This window comes from Notolepis coatsorum (genome assembly GCF_963971535.1).
Source record: "Notolepis coatsorum genome assembly, chromosome: 10".
NCBI classification, from domain to species: Eukaryota; Metazoa; Chordata; class Actinopteri; order Aulopiformes; family Paralepididae; genus Notolepis; species Notolepis coatsorum.
In genome coordinates this window covers 107846040-107852452 of record NC_140174.1, presented here as the reverse complement: position 1 = coordinate 107852452, position 6413 = coordinate 107846040, and the positions used below count along the sequence as shown (strand labels likewise).

The 6413-nt window shown below is 46.4% G+C and overlaps 1 protein-coding gene across 1 annotated transcript in view; it reads left to right on the top strand.

Annotated features, from left to right (window-relative positions):
• The first annotated feature begins 385 nt into the window (after positions 1 to 385).
• Positions 386 to 6413, top strand: part of LOC311235672 (uncharacterized protein) — a 179168-nt gene continuing 173140 nt past the window's right edge. The window contains exon 1 of the mRNA XM_084323136.1: positions 386 to 827. The gene's annotated coding sequence lies outside the window, so the exon portion shown is untranslated. The remainder of the gene's footprint in view (positions 828 to 6413) is intronic.

The following is a 6413-nucleotide window of genomic DNA, read 5'->3' as shown; positions in this document are numbered from 1 at the left end:
AACTCTGAATATAAGACTATGAGAAAGATAAACAGTGCAAATAAGGTGCAGATGATGTGCCCTATCGGTTATAATATACTTACAATAAATATAGGCATAGGATACTATGAGTTATGAGTTACACATCACTGTCTGTGTCCATGTTGGCCAGGATGTCAACTAGGTCTCGGTCGGAGATGCTTTTTACCCCGCGTAGGCCGATACTGTTGTTTCGGAGCAAGTTTTCTCCGCCCTACCCGGCGGTGGATCGGCGCATGGAAACGGAGCGCTCTCTCTCTCAGTAGAGAACAGAGACGCACTTGACTTGACGCGCCGCCGCGCCGCCCAGCAGACAGCAGTCCGCGGGGAACAGCCAGGCTACACACACACACACACACACACACGTTGCGGCGTTTTTTTAAGGATCATATGGTGGATAGAAGCGTTGGGTGTCTTAAGAAGAAGGATGTTATGAATATATGGACTCAAAAATAGCAGCCACCACCGGAGAAGCCGAGGACTGTTCTGTGAGACCGGGCGCCAGGCTGCCGCGCGCGGTGTTCTGTTTCCTGACGTGGATGCGCCGCATAGCCAGCGGTGTCCTGCACCTACCCGGCGTATCGACATTTGGTTTATTTCTTAGCCTTTCGTCTTGTCATTTTGACGGTTATTGAAATACCTTTTGTGGGATTCTTGCAGCGTTTTTGATTGAAAGTCAACGCCGGAGGATTTGTTGGCTACAAGTTTCCATTTCGCAGTGTGTATAGCGCAGTGATTACGCCTTCAAAACACCCCAACGTTTACATTTCCGGATTTCACGTTGATTCCTATGGTAGATATATTTGAGGGTAAGTAGGCAACATCGTTTATTTAAATAGTTTATCATTGTTTTTGTGTGTCTGTGTGTGTGAGACGAGCTTCTCAAGGGCCCGCCCAGGGTTGCACCTAATTTGATGAAATGAAATGATCCCCATTAGCATCATGACTGAGGTTACTTACAAAGTAATCCACCGGATGTGATGTTGTCACATCTACATCCATCCGACTACTCGAGAACATGCGTGATGTACTTATCTCTCGAGCAACATCACAAACAAACTAAAGCCAACGGAAGCTAAAGAGGTGCTGCATTGAGGCAAGTAACCTAATGGTAATCTGTCAAAGACTTGGCATTGCCATAATGGCCTAGGTGCTTTAGACCTGTGCGTGTGAGTGTGCGTGAGAGAGTGACACATCATCTAAAAAAATATATATTGTTTTACCCCCACCACACACACACACACGCAGTCATTCTAGAGTTGACAGACAACTTCTTAGCCCCCCCCCCCCCCCCCCCCCCCCCCCCACACACACACACACACACACACACAGACACATACTGGATCAACACCTTGTGTCCATGATCTCTGATGATGTAGAGATATTTGGGGAATGTCCTCTGGGCCTGAAACAAACCACTGGACATTCAACAACATTCCATTCATCTTTACTCCCATTGAAAGTGTAAGGTGTCGTAAACTCTCCCAGTGCTCTGAGTCCCTGGCCTCCTCCTGTGTGACTGACTGATGGCCCTGGGGAGAATGTGGAGTCATTGTAGAGAGAGCTTGACTCTGTTGTGTTCTTGGGTCTTTTGACTAGCTAACCAAAGAGTTGTGTATTAACAGATGTTTCGCCAATGGAGGGCCAGTTAAGTTTAAGTCTGTGTGTCTGTCTGTCTGTCTGTCCATCCATCTGCCTGTTTGTCTGTGTCTTGTCTCTGTCTTGTCTCTGTCTGTCTGTCTGTCTGTCTTGCTCTCACACCTCCTCATCTCATCTCTGTCACATATTCCCAGTCCTGTCAACAGCTCAGTCAATACATTTTACAGTTAAAAAAGGTCTTCATGATTCCTAAAGTTCTTGCTTTTTTATTGATTTATTTTTAAACGGACACATTAGAAGTTGGACTGTGCCAGCGTTGTGTTGTTGTTCTATTAATTATGTAATATCCTGTACTAGTCCAGGTCCTCATGACGTGTTTGTGTGTTCCTGACGTGAAGGAGACCGTACCTAATTCACATGTCGTGGCACCATGACGAAACACTTAGCTGTTTGCTGTGTGAGTCAGCCGGGGGCCGTAGGTGTAGTAGAGAGGCACCCGCCCCCCTGGGTCTCTGGCTGCTTGGTTTATGATTGACAGACTGGGTGTAGTAGAGAGGCACCCGCCCCCCTGGGTCTCTGGCTGCTTGGTTTATGATTGACAGACTGGGTGTAGTAGAGAGGCACCCGCCCCCCTGGGTCTCTGGCTGCTTGGTTTATGATTGACAGACTGGGTGTAGTAGAGAGGCACCCGCCCCCCTGGGTCTCTGGCTGCTTGGTTTATGATTGACAGACTGGGTGTAGTAGAGAGGCACCCGCCCCCCTGGGTCTCTGGCTGCTTGGTTTATGATTGACAGACTAGGTGTAGTAGAGAGGCACCCGCCCCCCTGGGTCTCTGGCTGCTTGGTTTATGATTGACAGACTGGGTGTAGTAGAGAGGCACCCGCCCCCCTGGGTCTCTGGCTGCTTGGTTTATGATTGACAGACTGGGTGTAGTAGAGGCACCCGCCCCCTGGGTCTCTGGCTGCTTGGTTTATGATTGACAGACTGGGTGTAGTAGAGGCACCCGCCCCCCTGGGTCTCTGGCTGCTTGGTTTATGATTGACAGACTGGGTGTAGTAGAGAGGCACCCGCCCCCCTGGGTCTCTGGCTGCTTGGTTTATGATTGACAGACTGGGTGTAGTAGAGAGGCACCCGCCCCCCTGGGTCTCTGGCTGCTTGGTTTATGATTGACAGACTGGGTGTAGTAGAGGCACCCGCCCCCCTGGGTCTCTGGCTGCTTGGTTTATGATTGACAGACTGGGTGTAGTAGAGAGGCACCCGCCCCCCTGGGTCTCTGGCTGCTTGGTTTATGATTGACAGACTGGGTGTAGTAGAGGCACCCGCCCCCCTGGGTCTCTGGCTGCTTGGTTTATGATTTACAGACTGGGTGTAGTAGAGGCACCCGCCCCCCTGGGTCTCTGGCTGCTTGGTTTATGATTGACAGACTGGGTGTAGTAGAGGCACCCGCCCCCCTGGGTCTCTGGTGATTGATTGATTGATTGAAAACTTTATTAACAGATTGCAGAATGGGTACAATACAGTACGGCTCAATGCACATTGCACACAATTGTTAAGGGGAGGCAGACCAGAGAAAGACTTTCGTCTTGTTTACATCAGGGTCCCCCATTTTCAATTCATCATGCCATTTATGACATACATGACATAAAGATATACAGTATTGTTACATCCAGACATTTATGGTTGTGTGTTTATGATTGACAGACTGGGCGGAGTAGAGGCACCCGCCACCCCTGGGTCTCTGATTGATTGAACATATGAATTTCAAATTGCAAAAAGAATCATTTCAAAAATGATTGTAGAGCTGAGACCAGGGGTTCATCAAGAGGTTCAGCCAGGTCATCATCAACCTTTATTTATTCTCGAAAATACAATTGAGGTCACCCTAATTTTCAATGTCGTTGAGACTGTACAGACATTTCAATGCACACATTTCTACAATATAACAATATTACAATAATGAATATTACTATCTATATAGCTCTTTAAACCCCCTCAGGTAGAAGCAGTGTTTCTCCTACTATAGGCATTAGTGGCCCCGTCCACCTCACAGGAGGGGCCGCCCATTAATCAGCCCCCCCCCCCCCCCCCCCCCCAAGAGACTTGTGTCGGAGCTCTGCTAAAATATTGTTCCAGTCTTTAATAATGCACACGCACCGCAATAATAGTCATGGATAGTAGGAGTGCCAGGGATGCACCGATTTTTCAGTCCCAAATATCGATACCGATACCTGGACTTTGATAGAGTACCGATCCATTACTTTTAATGAACAGTATAGACTTGGACCATCATTTTGGGGTCACTGGACAAAAACGAATGCGATATAATATATTTTTCTCCATTAGAGAGTTAACGTGTGAAAAATGCAGCAAAGTCACCTTTGCTTTGATTTCTGGCATAATATATGTGTTTCTTGGTATTGGATTTTAGTATCAGGGAAATTCTCCAATGCAATATTCTATTTTCAGTATCGGTATCAGCGCATCCCTAGTAACTGACATCATTGTTATCTTCGAACATAGAATGTTAATCTCTCATGATTTTAGTGTCACATGTTTTGAAGTTACGCATGAAACATTTAAAAACGACATTACTTTTCTCTCGGTCAACCGAAAAACAGACCCACAATCCATCCTGGTCCGAGTGCGACCCACGAGTGAGAAGCATGCTTCTCTAATGCAGGCCTCAGGCCTCGCCAGGGCTCTGCGTCAACCTTGCATCCTTAATAATGTGTTAGAATACAGGAGGCATCATCGCCCCCGACAGACGGGAGCCGCTGCTCAAGGTCAGTGGGCCGAGACTGACCCACATAACACACAGAAAGCACCGGTATTTGTTCATCTGAAGAACACATTATACAGCAGACCAACCAGTGCGTTTAAATACCAGTAACTAACTTGTTGTCCGTGCTTAAAAAGCTGTACTTTCATTTTGGTTTTCAGTAGGGATGCCCCGATCGATCGGCCAGCGATCGGTATCGGCTGATATTCAGTATAAATATGAGATTGGTGAATTCCGATAATGCTTTATTTTCGCCGATCGTGAAAACCGATCGATGACACGGAAAACATGATCCAATTCTCTGCGGAGTTCTCACTCGCTCTTCTCTCACAGCCACACTCTGCTGCTGCTGCACGTCTTGCCCCTCCTCCTCCTCCTCCCCCTCCCAGACCCATCTCATGTCAACAAACGAACCCTTCGGCAAGACGAGTCGAGTGCATGAGCACCGCAGAGCTCCTCTTTCAACATAACTGAAACATTAAACAAAATGGCCCAGTCATCTATTCACTTTTGTTTAATACATGAGGCGTTGTCTAATGTTATCTAGCTAGTAGCTACTGATAGCTCCTGCTATCAACGTACGTTCGGCATTCGTTTTCGCAAGCGCTGGCTAGCGTTGGCTAACTAGCTATTGCTCGTGAGCTAACGTTAGCTACCGACTAGCGTTACTGTTTAAACAAAACTACACAGTCAACTATTCACTTTAGTTTAATACATGAGGCGTTGTCTAACTGGCTAGCTACTGATAGCTCCTGATATCAACAAATGTGCATTTCAGTTTAAGAATGATAGGGATGCACCAGCATGAGACCTCCGTTAGCTAGGTAGCTCACGTCAGTGAGCTAAATACTAGTTCACTTTATTTTAATACATGATGCATTGTCTAACGTCATCTAGCCGGCTAGCAGTAGCTACAGATAGCTCCTGATATCAATGTTTTATAACATAATTGACATTATTCGTTTTTGCAGCTGAACATTGGCTAATTAGCTATCATGCTTCATAACACTTCAGACCCTGTTGAACTATCGCTCTGACTGGGGACGCTGAGGGCATGTTGAATGTGATTTGACCAAAGCAGAGTTTGCAGGTTTGCAGATAGCGAGCATTTTGACTTGTTGTATGGTGGCGATTAGGGCTGCAACTAATGACTATTTTGGTAGTCGACTAATCTGTCGATAATTTTTTCGATTAGTCGACTAATCGAAAACCAATTATGTAAACAAAAAAAAAACAAAAAAAAAGGATATAATTTTTTTTTTTTTTTTTTTTAACTACCTATCTTTGTGAAAGTCCAGCTGAAGACAGAGCAGAGGAACAGATTGGACATTGAGCATGACCTCAGAGTTGCTTTGAGACTCTTGTCAGGACCAAACAACATCCCCAGTTATCCCATTAGTTCCCCCAAACTTACTGTCGGTCTGTTAAGGCGCTCCCATAGTCCAGCAGACTGTACACAGAGCAGACTCCGCGGAGGTCCGCGCGGCTCTTTGAGCTTTGATCTCAGCGGACAGCAGACCCACAGGTGGGAAGCTCGTATTTTCTGACGCACGGACATCCGCGCCGCTGACTTGGTGTCACACAAAACGCTGCTCGGCGTTTTGGTTGACATCGAACTGCATTTAATGTGACGCCGATCTGCATTTTACTCTGACCACTCGCTCCGTGCCAAGAGAGATGTTTGAATGGCTTTTCTAAATGGTGTGTAAAATTGCCAGTTTTATTTCGAAATATTGGAAACGGAGATAACATAGAATGTTATCTCCGTTTCCAATATTTTTAAATAAAACTGGTGCTTTTATTTCATGCAATGCATGTTTCATTTCAGCACCACGCGCTGTCCACCTCAAGCCTATACGGTACATTGCATCTCGCTGCCTATATACCTGTTATTCAAGTGCGTAAAACTTTTTTTGTGGGAAATGTAGTAAAACTGGTGCGAGAAATGTAGGAAATAGACCGCGGACGTCCGCTGAGATCTGCTCGACTATGAAAGCTCAAAGAGCCGCGCGGACCT